Consider the following 20746-nt stretch of genomic DNA (forward strand, 5'->3'; position numbering starts at 1 on the left):
CCTCTGCTGATGGACTGTTAGTCCCCGAGGGTCTCTACAGCCCAGTAGCTAAGTACTTCGTTACTAGCTTGAAGATACGGATGTATATTTAATTGCTGTGATAAAATTTACAAATTCATATCAAAATTAAGGATTATCTCCCTCATGCATAGCTCTTATCCTTAGACGAATTTAACTTCACTTTTTGGCACTCTGTTTTTCCCTATAATAGCTCTAGCAAGTTTATTGGTATTTCGGATTTCAAACATTTCGGTTGAGCATCACTTAAGAGACATTGAAGGTCATCCCAACAACAGTAAGGCGAAAGCGAGCAGAGGTAGACAGCCATTCCCATGCAAAGAACACTGACTGCATAAAATACAACTCATTAAAGTGGGAACTGGTAAGAGATAAAAACAGAATTTTACAGAAAATGTTAATATCGAAAGAGTTACATTTTAAATATAGTACGAATTGATAGACTGCATGTTTATTTACAAATGAAATATGCATTCACAGTGCAGGTACCTAATAAGTGACTACAGTACTCATATTTTCAAGCCCATATATTTTTCGAAAAAAGAAGGGGTTGGGTTGGGTTACAATTGTTAGCAGCAGGGCTCACACTAAACTATGTCACAACCTGGGGTGTCAACTCTTACATATTGAAACTTTTGTTCGGCCTACATATTTGATATTCTTACATCATACAACATAACTTTGTTTTGCTTTTATCATACATTTTGAGAATTGTATTTTATCAGTCTACATCAATCAGTCAATGGTCATTAACATTGTTTTAATGTCAATAAAGTATGTTCAATTCAATTATATTTCCATGATCACAATGTTTTATATTCTATTGTTTTACGACTAAGTTTACTCAATTGTATTTCATATTCAAAACAGTGAAGAAGAATTTCATTATCTGCTCTGTAAAGTAGTATAACTGAGTACAATGAAAAATAAGAAACATAATCCTTGTAGTTTACTGAAAGGTCACCACAGAGATACAAGGCAAAGTTATTCACAATGTATTATTTCTGAAATTCATATTACTTGTAATATATATTGAAAATCACGTACTACATGCAAGGTGAAGATAACGAACAGTGATAAATCTCATAACTCCTACAAGCAATACAAATTAGATAGTTGGGCAAATACGGATCCCTGGACAGACCAGAGGTGGGATCAGGTGCCTAGGAGGAGTAAGCATCCCCTGTTGACCGGTCACACCCGCCGTGAGCCCCATATCCTGATCAGGCAAACGGAGTTATCCGCAGTCAAAATCAGTGTGCCAAGAACGGCTTAACAATGTAGCATTTCGCACAATAATTTACGTCTGTCAGTGAGTTACATATGTAGAATAGATAATTTTGATTGCATTCATTATGTGACATCATATTATTCGTAATCAATTTACACATTACAAAATGTATAACAGAATCTGAATAGGCTATATGTTTTATGAATGATTATTTATGATATCAACTGTAATTTCTGATTGGTATCTTTATTGTGAAAGTCGAACTTTTGCAGAATAGAATGTCTTGTATAACTTATAATAAATGTAATACGTGTTTTATTTTATTTGTGAATGTGATATGATAATATGTAGTGATTGGTATATATCATTATCAAGGTTCATTTTACAACTGATACCGTTTTTACATGAAAAACATTTTCACCTTCAATTGTATCTAGCTCCTAGATTGGAGAACGTCCTATATAAGACTGATAACTTGTGAACCCTACTTTACCTACCCCAGCTCATAACACATGCATTATGATTATTATTTAATTTTTTATCCATTTAGGCTTTACTTTGTGGTTTTTTTTTATCTCTAGAATTATTTATGAATTGTATTGTGTAATATTATCTTCGTCCTCTCTTTTGCAGATTATGTTTCACAGGATTTCTCTCAGGAAAGTAATACATGTACCACCCAATCTACCCTTTCAACTAAGTGAACTCAGGGATCATATTCTGATTGGAAACAGGATAACAGAGTGACTGTTTTTTATTATTTGACCTGTTTTAAAACTGGTTGTGGCATGATGCCACTTTTTAAGGGTTGACTACTCATTTATGTTTTTGCATATTTATTTTTGATTTGTCAATTTTTAAGATCATTGTCAGCTATAACTTTGAAATATGTTGTAAAATTATAAATATAATTATAGTCAATGAATTTATGTGAATTCAACAATTTTGAATAATAAAAAGAATCTAAGCTATCATTTGATTTTTAAAAGCCAAACTTACTAATTGTATCACTCATATGAAATGTATTGTTATAAATGTACTATTTGAAAAATCTATTTTAATCCCAGCTTGTACTCGAATAAAATGGCCATGTCAATGTGAAGTACAGTCATTGTACTAAATTGCATACTTTAAAGACTTGTTTACCCTTTGTATTATGTTGTCTTGTATGTTAAATACTTATTCATGTTACTTTTGGAACACCATTGTCATTTGTAACTATGATATTCATTGAATGCGGTATGAATTTAATTTTAATTTAATAACCTAACTGTTTAGATTCATTTAACTCTTTTTTGTAGATGTTTTTGAAGAAAAAGGCATTATTTAAACCCTTAATATCTCTTTTGATTTTTAAATGCCAAAGCTTAATAATATGCTTTAATGATGTTTAGTAGTCTATTTTGACATAAGTGTAAAAAGGAATTATTTCCTAGCCTGCTCTTGGAGGATTTAACCCTTCCAATATGTACTTTCCCTTCAGTTATGAAAGATTGGCATATTGCCAATTTTCAAGAATTGTCTGCCCTTTGATGGGTTTGTTTATGTTTGATTATGAATTATACCGTTTTTGGAAGAGGAGCGTCTGTTGTAACTTTGAAATACTTTTGAAAAATATAAATTTAATTTTTAGTGAAATAAATTACATTTGATTGTTTACCCTTTCTCTGGATTTTTAAATGCATGTGATGAAAATATGCGAAATACAGATGGCACTGCGTATGACGACAACGTTGAAAATAGCAATTTTTTTTGGGGAGGGGTCTTTCAATTACTATTTTGGATGTCTACCTATCCACCAAATTTCATCAAGATGTGTTAAAATACAATTTGGAGAGTATTGCATTATTTTATGCTAGACAGGCTATTAAATATTTATCTCCAGATTATATGTGGACATATGGTTTATTTTACTAGTTATTGTTTCTTTTAGATATTTTGGAACCTTGCTATCATAAATCTTGTACATGGTCAACAATTTAGCATTAGTTCGTCTAGAAGATAGAGGTTCTAAACCAGTTTCTAGATATAGAGAATCTGTAAAGGCTAGTATAGGAAGGTCAGTAATAATTCGTGCTGCACATAATTGTACAGATCACTGTCATATGTATTACATCCATCCCAAACAACAGATACATATTCTAAAGCTGGTCTTATGAAAGTAGTATACATTTTTTGAAAGAGTGCTTCTTCCTAAAGTGAATTTTGATTTTATAAGAAGACCTAGTTGTTTTGTAAACCGTACTATATATTGGGACCAGCTCACATCGGATGAAACAAACAATCCTAAATGTCTGTGCACTGACACATACTCCAACTGAAAGTCTTGAAAAAATAATTTCGGAGCATCAATGTTCTTGGTCAAGGAAAAAAGTACAGCCTTAGTTTTAGAGGTCTTAAAGTTTAACAACCATTTTGTTTTAACTATTCATCTAGAACGCTGAGGTCCTGATTTAAAGTGAATTCAAATTCATTTAAATTGTTAGATGTATGTTGAAATGAGTTATTATTAGCAAATAATCTACAGAAAGACATCATATTTTGAGCAACATCATTAACATAAATTAAAAATAATGCAGGTCCAAAAACTAAGCCTTGAGGTACTCCTGCATTTAAACTTGCGCTTGATGACAATTGGTCTTTGTACATAAATCTTTGGGTTCGACAAGAGAGATAACTCCTAAACCACCGAAAAATACTGCATCTGATTCTATAAGTATGTATTTTAAATAAAAGACTTCTGTGCCAAACTCTATCAAATGACTTAGTTAGATAGCAGAATACCACACAGCAAGATTTTCCATCATCTATACTTTTTACAATGCTATGATAAGTCTCTAGTAATTGGAAAACTGTAGAATGACCAGGCAAAAATCCTGCTTGATATTTGTAAAATAAATTATTTTTGTGAAAATGATTGTATACATGTACATGTTTAAAGATTATTCTTTCCATACCTTTGCTAACATAGCTTAAAAGGGGCACTGGTCTATAATAATTTTCAATCATATGTCGAGTCGCTATATCCCCGTGAACTCGATATAAAAGACACCACAGAGGTGTCCACTTCTGCTTCATACTTAGATAATTTATTGAAAATAGATATTAACGGCAAACTAACAACTCAACTTTATGACAAACAGGGTGACTTTAACTTCTCCATTATCAACTCTTGCTTAGTTTTGTCTTGAAATAGTGTTTCTCTGACATCAAAACATGCATGCATCAAAGGGTAAAGATAACGAACAGTAATACATATATTATACAGGCTCCTCCGGAGGAGGGGGTGGCTTGGGTATGGGATTTATATGAGGTATCCCTAGATGTGGCAGAAAATGCAGGCTTTCTATATCCTCTGTTACTGGGTCCTTCGAATATGCTCTAGGATATCCTTCATCAGGATCGATCTGGAAAGGGAATTTAAAATCATATGTAAGATGCAATTGCTTTTAAAACAGCATGAAGCTTAATATATAAGAACATTTTTAACTGACTCTGCTGCTATGTTAAGAAGGTTAAGAAATTCCTATATGAGAATTTTACCTTTAACTGCTGCTGTATATTGATTGAAAGTTGCATAAATATAGTTGATAACGGATAACTTTCATGAACCATGAAATACTTTATAAAGACAAGTTTTAGATTCATTGCAAAGGGAATTATTCTAGGAATAAATATCTAGGTAGTTTGCATTGTGTCGGTGACTGCTGTGTAGTAGTAAATGTATGCACATAATGAAATGTACGCATAGCGTAATCTGTATGTTCGACGATATTTTCTAGATCTATGACTCATAACATGGGAACACATATACTGGGGGTAGCTTTATAGTATCAACACAAACAAGAGACTCATGGGTTATATAGCCCCCTTCAACATTTTGAATTCTTTGTTGTGGACATTTTCAAAACTTCATTATAGCTCCGCCCTGTCCATGGATCCTCGTGTGAAGAAACTCAAAGAATTATACAATAGGAGGAGGATTAAGCTTTATAGTAGACGTGGCTCTAGAAATTAACATTTCAATGTTTTTCAGTATATGACATGTCCGAAATTTATATTACTAACGTGATTCCTTTCTGTCACGAGTCATGACTTGAACAAACATGAATATACACTACATGAGACTGTTAGAATTTTCTTCTGGTTCTTATGAAGATTTTTTTTAAACCGAATTTATATGTACAACAGACAACAACAGACTAGAGAGCTCTTGTTGGGTTGCTTAAAAATCTAATAAATGTTTTCCATGAACAATTTCAGTCTTTCTTTAAATCAAATAGTCATTTCTCCGACATCATTTAAACATGTATTAACTATATAACATGCAATCTATCAACCACTACTGATACTACACCGCATAATGATTGAAATATAAATTGCAAATGTAGCGCTTAATGCTACATGTAAGAAGTGTTGCATTAATAGTTGACATTATTAGCCGCTAATGAGAAATAGCCATATATCGATACAATTTTACATTTAGAATCACCAATGTACAGCAGTGTTAGCATTCGATAACGAAAATAGCATGCTAATTATACGTCCAATTTTACCGCATACACATTTAGAGTGTAATTTTAGCGTCGATGATATTTAGCGGTGGTGTCGAAAACATATACCGGTTGTTTCAAATTCTAGCTCTTCAGTTTTTTTGCACATTTGCATTTAACAATTGTATCATTTATATGATTTAAAATTTTGGCTCTTTAAGTTTAGCGAATTTTTATCATTCTTTATAGATACGGATATTTCCAGGACGCGAAAATTACCAGATATACTGTAATATATCTTCATTAGCAATCCTGTCGTTGTAATAAATATGTCGTTTTTTTCTTTCCTTAATATAAATGATTGGTGTGTGAAGCTTAGAATATATTCACACTATTTCCCCCGAGACCGTATTGATTAATCTCTCCCTTGCTATATCTCTCTCCGTTCCATTGTCAGTTCTACGTTTTCGCAACGCCCCATTTTTTTAATGAAACACAGTGTAAGGTACAACAAAAATAAATAACATTTACAAATAAAATATGATATACATGTACGGAGAACACAATAAAACTAACATAGATATTTACACAAAGTACGATATACATAGACATCATCTGCAGTTTTGGTCGATTGTTTCGCGCGCTGTGTGTGCGTGAAAACATGTAGTATGAAAGGGTGCGACTACTACGCTTAATGATACATTAGTTTTTATCATTAGCGGTTGATCATGTAGACATTAAGCGATTAGGCTGCTGTATGTAATATAGTTCTCGGAAAAAGCAGCACTATTATTATATTATTATCAAAGACAAATCAACTGGATATTTCCGATACTGACACTATTCGATATACATTTTCGTTACCACTTACTTGCTACCTCATCTAAATCATGAGATTGAATGACGCAGTGTGAACAACGTATTTATCTTTTATTTACATTCCGCAGATTATATGGTTGTTATAACGATCTAGTTTATCAATACATAGTTTATGAAATTGATCACTATTCGTTATCTTCTTTTTGCATCAATACAACGTATCATTTGGTCAAATTCTGTCTGACGTGTTTCATGCCGATCTCATAACTCCTATAAGCAATACAAAATAGATAGTTGGCCAAACACGGACCCCTAGGTATACCAGAGATGAGATCAGGTGCCTAAGAGGAGTAAGCATCTCATGTTAACTGGTCACGCCCGCCGTGAGCCCTACATCTTGATCAGGTAAACGGAGCTATCCGCAGTCAAAATCAGAAAGCCAAGAACGGCTTAACAATCAGTATGAAACAAGGCAGACAGCATTTGACCCAATGATAGGTTGTATAGGCAAACTGGATGATCATAATGACAATAAAATTTGCTAAATGCTGACTTTAAACGCGACTGAAGAAGCCCGTGCACTTTTGTGTCTCTCTTGCACGTTTGCCACCAGGATTGCACTTTATAAATCAGACCTAAATTCGCTTGAACGGAGTATTCCTAATACATGTCAATTTAAAATCGATTCTACTAAAACACGAAAAAAAAAAACCCTCACAAATTCCCAGTTCAGGTTCATTAGATGAACGTGCATGCACTGTGTATAAAATGAACACAAACTAGAGGGTTATAATCAAATAAATTATCTGAAAACGTTCACTTTCACAAATGGAACTAAACCTACAAACCTTCATTATAACGCCCACCAACTGCACGGGTGTACGTGTGAACAAATAGTTTTAAGAATTATAATAAACATTTCAAAGAATTTCCACTATATTTCATTTTCAAAATGAGAGTCAATGTTTCGAAAATCTAGACAGCATTACACTGTTTGCATTAATAAATTGTATATGCAAATGTTACACCCTTAAACTTCTTAAAAAGAAAGAACATTCATGGATATCTAAATATCTATCCCAAGAGTTATAATGATGACAAACGGCGGACTGACGCGTTTGTCTTCACGAAAAGGAACATAAATTAATGTACGAACTATAATTACTATTAAAAACAATATTAAGATCAAGATACCAAGTGTGAAGAAACTTAAACATCTACATTATAGGAGAATGACAAAGCTTTGTTCTACAAGTGACTCTTGAAATTAATAATTTAATATTTTCTTCTGTATTCCATTTTCGAAATTTAAATTTCTATCGTGACCACACTCTATCACTAGAGTCATGCTTTGAACAAAATTTAATCTACACTTAATGGGACTGTTAACATTTTCGAAAAACTATGCTCTTGCACTTCCAAGCTATTTAAAAAGAAAAAAAAGATATATTAAATTGAATTCCTTCTTTAAATTCTTATAGATTGTCATTCAAAAGTTACATGTATAATTTAAAAAATATCGATAACAGGTAACTTTAATTTCATAAACAATAAACTAGATGTACCGGAGATACAGACTGCAAATACTGCTGATGGAATCAGAGATTACTTACCTCAGCGGGTGCTTTTGTATTCTAATTAAAAAGAAAAAAAGATATATTAAATTGAATTCCTTCTTTAAATTCTTATAGATTGTCATTCAAAAGTTACATGTATAATTTCAAAAATATCGATAACAAGTAACTTTAATTTCATGAACAATAAACTAAATGTGCCGGAGGGACACGGATGTCCCTGCGCAAGGCGTTGAATACACTTGAACTTCTCCAAAATCTCAAATATCATTATCCACTGTTTATTTCTTTGTTTATGATACGTTGAAACTCTTTCGCTGATAAAAAGCCAACATCCGGTGTAGGGAAAAGACAACTGAAATCATCAGGACCGTAGTGATGAAGGTTCTTTAACGTGCCAACTCCTTTTACGACACGGGAACTCCGTTATTAAGGTCATATTCGAAAGACCCATGGTTCTCACTTCCAAATGCTGAACCTTTAGCGAAGGAGTAATCACCGTCTATGTAAGCGTTTTAGGTTTGATACTGCACGACCATGGCACAAGCGGGGCTCGAACTCTCGACTCCCCGGTTACAAAGCGAACACTGTACCATTGAACTAAAGCAACTCGTCATAAATCGTAGAAAATATGGAGTTCTTTCAAAGAAGAGAAATGTGATTGGTGTTTTTTCTTCTAATTTTTGTGGGTAATAATTCGAAGGCTACAGGTATATTTTAAAAATGTTATTAACAGGTAAAAGCCTAGATGTGCCGGCACGAATCCCATCCCTCACCCAAGGGCTTCGCCTTTGCTATTTATCCTACTGGACACATGATTATTGTTCTCGACCTATGTATTCTCATAATGTATCAATGTTCCAAACTTCAGCTCAGTAGGTTCCTGTATGATTAAGATGATGATATGAAACTGTATTCTTAGAAATATTCAAACTCCAAGCGGCTAAAGTCTTTCAAAATCATTCGACCACAACTAAATCTAAACTTGACCTGCATATTTTCAGGTACTACTTATGCATCAAATTTCGGCTCAAAATCTTCATGAATTGCTGAGATAATGAACATCCTTGTAACGTTTTAACATTGCCAAGAGTGTATAATCGACATTAGACATTTTCATGGCCAGTTGAATATGTGCTTCCGTAGCAGACATAATGAGCGGAAACAAAATTAGAGCGGGAAGACAGAATGACGGAAATTGGTAACAATCTATGCCCTTGTCATTTCACGACAGAGGCATACAAACCTATAGGTTTACTTTTGTTACAGGTTTAAATATTTCAAGACACATGTCTAGGTAATGGAAATAGGGGATACTCTGTACAGTCAGGTATATCCTTTGTGACGGTGATGTGAAGGGGTTGTTAGGGAGACTTTTCCCTCTCCCATTTTCTGTGACATTTAACGTCGGATACGACAAAGTCCGGACTTTTGCTACCCTATACAACAGACACAAATAAACAAATAAAATGTATCTGATCGAATATTTGTACAGTATATCCCTTATCAAGGCTGAAGTTGCTTCATGACGTAGAATAAGAAATGCAAAACTCTAGAGACAAAAATGCTGTTGGAAAATGGAGGATTTTTTGTCGTATCAAAATATTATCATTTTCTTATGGGTTTTAAAAAATGCCTTATGGTACATTGCCTGTGTTTAAATTCCTATTAAGCAGAATTGATTTTTAAAAAATTGTGAGAATAAAAAATATCTTCCTGTAGCCTTCAATACAACATTAAGATATCTCAATGTAGACGGCATCGCACTGTTTGCATTATTAAATTGTATATGCGATTGTTATACCGATTGTTAAGCCGTTCTTGGCACACTGATTTTGACTGCTGATGACTCCGTTTACCTGATCAGGATATGTGGCTCACGGCGGGTGTGACCGGTCAACAGGGGATGCTTACTCCTCCTAGGCACCTGATCCCGCCTCTGGTGTGTCCAGGGGTCCGTGTTTGCCCAACTATCTATTTTGTATTGCTTGTAGGAGTTATGAGATTGATCACTGTTCGTTATCTTCACCTTGCATATGCGAATGTCACACCCTTAAACTTCTTAAAACGAAAGAAAATCCATGCATATCTAAATAACTATACCAAGAGTTGCAATGATGGCAGACCATGGACTGACGCGTTTGTCTTCACGAAAAGGAACATAAACTTCTGGACTAAATATAATTACTATTAAAAACAATATTGAGCTCAAGATATAAAGTGTGAAGAAACTTAAACATCTACATTATAGGATAATGACTAAGATTTGTTCTGCAAGTGGCTCTTGAAATTAATAATTTATTTTTTTCGTCTGTCATTAATTTTCGAAATTTGAATTTCTATCGTGGCCACACTCTATCACTAGAGTCATGCTTTGAACACAATTTAATTTACACTTAATTGTACTGTTATCATTTTCGAAAAATTATGCTCTTGTCGTTTTTACGAAAATTTCTATGCAAGAGTTTACATATGAAAGGTGAAGATAACAAACAGTGATGTACAGCAAAAACGTCAGACTAGTGTGTGTGAGGTGGGGATTGAAATGTCTCATTAAATGTCATAACTGAGACGCTGGTTTATACATTACTTTGTATCATTAGCGGTTGATCATGTAGATATTTGTTTGTTTCATTAAGCGTTAGGAATGTTGTACGTTTGTGACGCCTAATGAGATACTTCTCTCAATAAGCAGCGATTTAGCCTTAGTGGTTGGAATTTTCAATTATTGTTTTAATGCAATATCAAATTAAACCATTAAGCGTTGTGTTTGTAACACCTAGCACTATTTTTATCATTAATCGACGTTGTATCATTAGCGGTTGCTATATTGTAAGCTCAGGTACCATTGATGGAATTAGATTGTATTTACTCTGAACTCAGAATTACGTAAATGTCAACTCGCATTGAAAATAATATAAAAGTATATACTTAATTAAACACCTGTTTTAAGATTTTTATGGATATTAAGTTATACGTGACATGTATGTTTTCAAAAATAATGATAAAAGGTAACTTTAATTTCATAAACAATAAACTAGATGTACCGGAGATACAAACTGTAAATACTGGTGATGGAACCAGAGATTACTTACCTGATGTAGCTCGTCCTTATAAAGAAAAAAAAGACATATTAAATGGATTTTTTTCTTTAAATTCTTATAGATAGTCATTCAAAAGTTACATGTATAATTTCAAAAATATCGATAAGAAGTAACTTTAATTTCATGAACAATAAACTAAATGTGCCGGAGGGACACGGATGTCCCCGCGCAAAGCGTTGAATACATCTGAACTTCTTTAAGATACGTTGAAACTCTTTCGCTGATAAAAAGCCAACACCAGGTGCAGGGAAAATACCACCGAAATCTTCAGGACCGTAGTGATGAAGGTTCTTTAACGTGCCAACTCCTTTACGACACGGGAACTCCGTTATTAAGGTAATATTCGAGAGATCCATGGTTCTCACTTCCAAATACCGAACGTTTGGCGAAGGAGTAGTCACTGTCTATGTAAACGTTTTAGGTTTGATACTGCGCGACCATGGCACAAGCGGGGTTCGAACTCCCGACTACCCGGTTACAAAGCGAACACTGTACCACTGAACTAAAGGAACCCGTCAAAAATCGTAGAAAATATGGAGTCCTTTAAAAGAAGAGAATATGATTGGTGTTTCTTCTAATTTTTGTGGGTAGTAATTCGAAGGCTACAGGTATATTTTTAAAATGTTATTAACAGGTAAAAGCCTAGATGTGCCGGCACAAAACGCATCCCCCACCCAAGGGCTTCACCTTTGCTATTTATCGTACTGGACACATGATTATTGTTCTCGACCTATGTATTTTCATAATGTATCAATATTCCAAACTTCAGCTCAGTAGGTTCCTGTATGATTAAGATGATGATATGAAACTGTATTCTTAGAAATATTCAAACTCCAAGCGGCTCAAATCTTTCAAAATTATTCAACTAAATCTAAACTAGACCTGCATATTTTCAGGAAGTACTTATACATCAAATTTTGGCTTAAAATCTTCATGAATTGCTGAGATAATGAACATTGTAACTTTCTAACATTGCCAAGAGTGTCTGATCGACATTTGACATTTTCATGACCAGTTGAATATGTGCTTCCGTAGCAGACATAATGAACGGAAACGAAATTAGAACGGGAAGACAGAATGACGGAAATGGTTAACAATCTATGCCCCTGTCATTTCACGACAGAGGCATAAAAACCTACAGGTTTACTTTTGTTGCAAGTTAAAATATTTCAAGACAAACGTCTAGGTAATTTATGAGTATTAACACTATTAATAGCTCTTCAATACAGCATAAACACATGTATACAAACTGTATCAAAACACAACATCCTTTAGGCCAATTCAACTTAATTAGTAAGATTATCATCCAGGGTCACAAAAAGTATGGGGCAGACTGTGGGAAGACTTTATTTTTTTATTTTTATTTTATGAGAAATATATTAATGAGAAACGATTTTTTTTCAACAGAAGTGCATAATTTAATGCCAGATATATAAATCTATGCTTATTTCACAGATTATTTTTGAGGGGCGGGCGGGCATTATAATCTATCAATTAAGTAATTAATTAAGTGGTAAAATCACTATTCTAGCATCATAAATGATCTTGTACATGTACATTTAGTTTAATCAAATTGAATTAGGTGTGTACTGTATGAAAATGTGAAAAATAAGATATTTGTTCAGCACATTTTTTAGAACTTGAAGAGCAGAAGATGCATTCCATGACTTTTATATCATATAGAAGACAAAGAAGAGCTCTTGAGAATGGAAAAAAACCTGCAAGTTTTACAGTCAATGAACACACCTCACGACACAAGTCCATCCTGATTCATTAAACTGGTAGTCTATTATTCTAAGGACACACCGTGACTTAGTTAAGATCAAGTTTTGGTGTCAGAAGACTAATGTAACTAAAACATTGCAAAATTAACCTTCAATTGTCTTATGTGAGCCTACTGAATAAGGATTCATTACTGAACAGTTGAAGGAAAATCACTATTATAATGATTTAAAAAAAAAAAGATTGTTGTTTGGATAACATTGTGATCCATGTTTGTTGAATAAACAACTTTGCAAAAATGAGTTGTTCTGTGTTAATATTATAAATTTACTAATTACTGGTATGTCAACATAGATTACAGTAACACTGAACAAACTTCAATAAATTTTAAAGTTTATGCGTTTTCTGCAGTAGAAAATGACACATATTGATTTTCTGGTCCAAAGGTCATCGCGTGCAATACAATACTCTGTACAATTGATGTCTGACCAGTTTCTTCAGAACCCTTTGATTGATAGTGATATTTCATACAGGGGTTGGTGACTGGTAGTATATGACCCCCCATTGATTTTCAGGTCAAAAGATTAAAAATGGCGGGGGCCTCCGTGGCCTAGTGGTTGGAGCATAGCGTTCAAAATCACACGGCCTCAGTCGGCGCGGGTTCGAATCCCACTCGCGCTAGTAAGTGAGAAAGTTTCCCAATTTACTTTCAGAAGGTCGGTGGTCTCTTCCCAGGTACATTGTATCTGGGTTCTCACTTTCACCAATAAACACAGGACACCACCAGAAAACTGAAAAATTGTTGAGTGTGGCGGAAAGTATCAATAAATCAATCAATTAAAAATATCTAGGTGCAATGCAGCTAGTGCTCTATGCAATGGTGTCCCCCCAATATCTTGGGCGTGTTATTCAATTGTGATATTTCATATGTTGGTTGGTTATGAATAGTAGATGACCCTAATGATTTCCAGGTCAAAGGTCAGCAAATACAAGGCAGTACAATGAAACATTTATTGGAATCTGCCCAATATCTTGAGAAGACTTTTTTTTAATAGTTTACATGGCAATACAGTACATGTAATATAGCTCGTTTATGGAAATGATTGCAAAATCTACTTGGTGTTTGGGGAGGGAGGGTACTACTGGATTACAGTTTATGTTTACATGTTTTTTTTTAAATCACTCTAACTAATTTTTATTAATATGTTAAACTTCTCCATGTTTATTTTTGAAATATCAATTGCTCGTATTGTTCATTTTAACTGAAAATGGTGTAGGTTGGATTATTTGTCATTAGTATGAATTTTCGGCAAAATGCCCAAATCTACAGTTTTCGCACTACAATAGATCTATTGCACTACGTTTCACCATTAATCTTTTTATATACATTAAAAGTCTTTGATATGGACATCCCTTGATGACAGTTGATTATGCTGTATGTATTTTCCAAATTAACTAAATTCATCAACGAAATCCAACAAAAAATCCCTGTTTGGCAAAATGCCCAAATCTACAGTTTTCGTGCTACAATAGATCTATTACACTACGTTTCACCATTAATCTTTTTTTATATATTAAAAGTCTTTGATATGGACATCCTTTGATGACAGTTGATTATGTTGTATGTATTTTCCAAATTATCTAAATTCATCAATGAGATGCAACAAAAAATCACTTTTTGACAAAGTGTCAAATTATAATACATTGGTACAGCGGTAAGTAACACACTTTTTACCATAGGTGGATATAGATATCATAAATAAGGAGGGAATTTTATGAGGACTCGAGATTTATGGGGAAAATTAGTCTTATTTAATTTTTTTTATATACCACAAGGACAAAACATGGGCAAAACGGGCTGAATTTTGCAGTTCAATTAGCCCTCATTGACTGCTGTCAGTTTCCATGGCAACGGATGATAGAAATTTGGTGGTGGGGTTGAAATTATGTAAGATGGTACAAGTAAAGTCAATACTGTGAAAATCAAAGTCTTTCAAAATCATTCGACCGCAACTAAATATAAACTTGACCTGCATATTTTCAGGAACTATTTATACATCAAATTTCAGTTCCAAATCTTCATGAATTGCTGAGATAATGAACATCCATTGTAACTTGAGTCCATCGGGCAGAATTCTGCCAAGAGTGTTTGATCGACGTTTGACATTTTCATGGTCAGTTGAATATGTGCATCCGTAGCAAAGATAATGAACGGAAACAAGATTACAACGGGAAGACAGAATGACGGAAACGGGTAACAATCTATGCCCCTGTCATTTCACGACAGAGACATAAAAACCTACAGGTTTACTTTTGTTACAGGTTGAAATATTTCAAGACAAATGTCTAGGTAATTGAAACAGGGGGTAACTTGTACACTCAGGAATATCCTTTGTGACTGTGATGTTAAGGGTTTGTTGGGGAGACTTTTCCCTCCCCCATTTTCTGTGACATTTAACTTCGGATTCTACAAAGTCAGGACTTTTGCTACCCTTTACAACATATACAGAAAATAAATAAAATATATATGATGGGAGTTTTGTGCAGTATCTCCCTTATCAAAGTTGAACGTGCTTCATGACGTACAATAAGAAATGCAAAACTCTAAAGACAAGACTCCTGTTGGAGAATGGAGAATTTTTTGTCCTATCAAAATCTTATCATTATCTTATGTGTTTAAAAAAATACCTTATGGTACATTGCCTGTGTTTAAATTCCGATGAAGCAGAATTTATTTAAAACGTTTTTGTTAGAATAAAAAAATATCTTCTTGTGCCCTTCAATGGAACATTTAGATATCTCAACGACGTTTATTTATTATTAATGCTAATTTTCAGTCATATGTCGCTTCGATATATCCCTTTGAACTCGAAATAATAGTCCAGTCAAAATAAATATAACCGGGATAAAATTGCAACAGAATTTATTTCTATCACATATCAATATACATGATGATAGATACAACATATCAAAAATCTAAAGAAATCTACAGTGGGGAAAGTAGAAAACATCGTGATTTAATTTATCGCATGCCGAACATATTGACCGTTGCAATTTCAGGCTTCCATAGACAACGTAAACTTGGCTACCGCCCCAACATTTCACAACAAACCGCAATTTTTGCATGCTCCACGCACTTTTCATGGTATATGGCGAGGAGATATTAGTACACACCATAATATTAACATGTATTAGGTTTGTTGAAGAATCCTTACATGTACATAGAAATAAACGTGTTGCGTATGACAAATAATATTTCTCGTCGTCTGCTAGACCCATTTAAGATTTAGATTCCTTTAGAAATCTAAACAATTTCACGTTATATTGTAATACGAGCAGACATAAAACATTATACGATATGAAGTGACAGAATGACCGGACAGATTGATTTTAGAATTACTTTTGATTTAAGACTGACCTTTATTGAAATTTGACGCTTGCGGTTTCATTGTTATGGAAGCCCATATGGAGGAAATTAAGTAATTAAAAACAAAATAATATCCACATTGGCCTTTCAAACGTTTTAATTTCTATTCATACTTAAATAATTTGAAATTTGATATGTACATCTCAAAACAGTAAAATAATTCAATAAAAAATCATTTGTTCTCCGAGGACAGTTTAAATAGCAGTCTCGCTAAAGTCATGTAACTGGAAAAATTGACTGTCAAGGAAATCTTTTCATGAAGTTACGCATTAATTTTTTCAACGCTCTATGTATAAAATTGCAAGCCTTGAAACTTGATTATACGTGACCACTTACATAGAATGAGTTGAATTAGCGGTTTGCATTCATAAACGGTAGAACTGACGCGCACATTTTGACTTCTTATTTATCGGACTTTATGTGCACGGGAACGATTCAAACATGAAATGCGTTTCAATATTGTTAATCATCATGCATAGAGAGAGAAAATATATTATGTACGTATTGGTAACAGTTAGAGTGAACATTCTTTATCTGGCCAACACCTTGACTGTAATATGGGACCTCGGTTTTTAAAAGTCGTACCGGAAATCCTGACACATGACTTTCATTTCTAATGCCAGGCGTGTGACAAAGAGAAAGTCACTACTTACATTAACCCCGTAGGGATTCTGGTTAGAATAGGTCCTCAGTACCCCTTACTTGTCGCAAGAAGCGACTAAAGGGGGAGCGGTCCTTCGGATGAGACCCCGTGTCACAGCAGGTGTGGCACGATAAAGATCCCTCCCTCCTCAAAGGCCATAAGTGCCGAGCAAAGGCCTAAATTTTGCAGGCCTTCACCGGCAATGGTCACGTCTCCATATATATGAGTGAAACATTCTCAAGCTGGACGTTAACAATAACAACTACTACTTACACTAAATTCTTGATCCAGAAGATATTTACGAAATAAAATTCATTTTAAAAATACATAAGGACATCTTTACGCCGGGCGGCATACTTAGGGTATGTATTAAAAGTATGTTGCAACAAAGCGTTGCAATTCACGACTTCATGTATTTAAAAACAATGATATTTGTTTCTTTTATCTACATTTTACTTCATATCTGTAGAAATTCCCAGGTGTTAAAATAGACCTCCTGTATTTATCAAGATCCATACACTTACAATTACAGCGTATTTATGAGGAAATGGCTATCATTACAATTTGTAGAGATATCAAAGGCAAAAACACTAAAAATGTAAACATACATAGGTTGTTGTGTTTTTTTTTTTAGATTAATACGTTACTCTAGCTATTTGAGGAGTAGAATATATATGAATATTGTATTTCGAGAGTAGGTAAAGCATCTTATAGACCGATAAAATGTCAATAATTGTTTTATCATTCTATCGAATAATTTTTAAAACATCGAAACTGGCTTTTAGATCCTAGAAATAAACTACACCTGGTCTGTCATCTTTGTGTACGGCTAAACGCAACACTTAGTAGAAAGTGATTAGAGACGTGAGGTTGTTATACAAAGTAATGATTGAAACAAATTAAAACCGAAACCGGCTACTAGAATGTACATATATTGAACTTTGCAAACGATTTCTATTATTGGTCATTTTTAGATCAGGCTCGATACTACCAGAAATAAGCAATTGTTACTCCGGTCCGTGATAGAGGTAGTTAGTCAAGTCACCCTTTCCTTACAATTATTGCGAGATAGTCGGAGTAGAAAGTTTGCATTGAGTAACAAAAAAATTAATCATATTAATTTTGAAATTGTCTATTTTTGGTCCGATATTGGAGAACTCAAATTCACATCGAATGCACATAATGTTTTAACTTTCCTCAATTATTCGATTTCGGCCAATTGAAAAACATGGACTTTTATAATCATTTTCGATAATGGAAAGAAAGAAATAAAGAGAAAGAAATGCAAAAATTTAAATTGGTTCTCCATTTTTCAGAGACCCTTATGGGAAAATGTACAATGTCCGTTAAATGATTACGCTTGAATATACTTACATATATGTAACATAAATTAAGGGATTTCGAATAACTCTTTGCTGAGTGCTGACCACGTGACTGTTTTATTAGCAATATTTTCACACCAACTCTTGATTGGTTGGTTGTTTTATGTCTCATCGAGAATTTTCACACACGTCACGACACCAGCTGTAGGTAAAGTATCACAAAGTTAGACCTTTATATGGTTAGCACACAGGGCCATGGCAGTGAGAGTTCTTTAACGTACCAACATGCAGCAACACGGGATCTCCGTTTTTAAAGTCATATTCGAAAGACCAGCAGTGATTCTCACCTTTAGATGCCGAAAGTTTGGCAAATGGGCAATCGGTTATCCATGTTTACGTCTTAGGGCTCGAATGGGGCTCGAACTCACAACCCTCCCAGTTATGAAGCGAACGCTCTACCACTGAGCTACCGCAACCGGTCCAACCCTTGAATCTGTGCAAATCCAACTTCCCTTTTTCATTGTTATCTTTTTGACCACATGTAAAGAAGGTACGCACAATACATACATTACACAAAGATTCAGAAAGTTAAATAAGTCAAGAGTGAAGAATCATTTCTTTCGCCTGGGACAAAATCAAATAGTTTACGTTCCATAAGTTATGATATAACGTGATTATAGATTCATATTAGTTCGAGAAAAAAAAAAAAAAAACAACCAACAAACAAACAAACCAACCCCAAAATATTGATCATTTGTTCGTATGAACAGAGTGTACACGTACTTTTAAAGAAAAGTTTCAGTTTTTGAAAGTGTATGTGAGATACATATACATGTACCTCAAGACCCCTCACGGCGCGTTTAGTGTTAAAAAACTTGGGGTATCTGCTTCTTATAAATACACAGGCACTCGACGTTTTAAAAATATCTATAATTAAAAAAATTGTCTTTCTGTAAACATAATATTCACAATTTTTTATTATAGATATTTAAAACGTCGAGTGCCTGTGTATAAATATACTTTCAAAAACTGAAATATATTTCTTATATTCACGTTATACACTTTAATAATTTTAAATGCTTTTAATACGCGGTATTATCCTTCGTGTACACCGTAAGTCCAATCATACTCAGTGATTGACCTACTTCAAAAGCCTCGTGTTTCAGGAAAAATGTTAAAGGAAAAATGGAGTGAATCTTAATAGTAATATTTATACTTATAACAAGATGGCATTCAAGATCGTATCTAAGCTGGATTTCTTTCTAGGCCTATTGAACGTATCGTATGAATGAACGCTTAGTGCTATCCCTACTTTGAGCCAGCCTAGACGTCTGTTCAACTAAATTAGTAGCATTACACGCATGTGCATATATCTAGCATTACGTAGCTGCTAGTATTTTGAACGTAACATTGGCTACATGTATTGTTCAGCTATGTTTTTTTCCCCTCTTCTGCAGAAGGTTAACTTGTTTCCTCGTTTTAAAACGAAGTTAATCTTGTGGTACTAAAACCATTGAAGGTGTATACTGCAAGTTTCTGGAATATTATGCAAAGTATCATCAGTTTGGTAATATTCTTGGTTTGAACATATTTTTATTGTATTCCTTGCAACTTTTTACTTCTCTTAAACCTGGCCCTGTGTTTCACACAGGACTTCAGATGCATTTTCATACTTTGACAACAGTGTTAATTAAGATTTGACGTAATAGAAGACATCATAGTTGATGAAATTTTAAAAAGCGTATTTTGAATACTTTCATTTTGCAGAGGAAATTCAGATTACTGATAAATTTACACAATGTCTAAATGTTTTTGCAATTGCTATTTATTTGATGTTATAATAAAATATATTTGAAGAAAATATGTGTTTTTAGAACAAGACATTGGGCTAATTTCAATTGTTAAACTATTCAGCACAAAATTTTTCCGTTATTGTATATTGACAGAGAAAATTCGGATTAATCACGAAATTCACAAAAGTCTATTTAATTCATAGTTAGCAACGAAATATTCCAACAGTAAAATATTTCTCTTAAAGTACATCAACGATAAAACATGTATGTTATAATGAATCATGAAATATGTACCATAACCTAATTAATCCAAATTTGGTTTCAGTGGTTTTTCTTTTGAAATACGAAAACTTTGTATGATAATTTATAATATTTCCCCAAGTCAGAAATCATTAGATTTTTTATATATGTTACTTCGATACATGTAAATTTGATTTATAATAACAAAAATTATGCTGCAATTTTGTCACGGTTCGGCATTTTGTGGGCTATTTTGACTGGACTATAAAAGACATCACAGTCATCCATGTCTGTTTCATACTTGGATATTTTATTGAAAATAGATATTACCGGCAAACTAACAACTCAACTTTATGATAA

The sequence above is a fragment of the Ostrea edulis genome, chromosome 3, assembly GCF_947568905.1.
Source record: "Ostrea edulis chromosome 3, xbOstEdul1.1, whole genome shotgun sequence".
Classification (NCBI taxonomy): domain Eukaryota; kingdom Metazoa; phylum Mollusca; class Bivalvia; order Ostreida; family Ostreidae; genus Ostrea; species Ostrea edulis.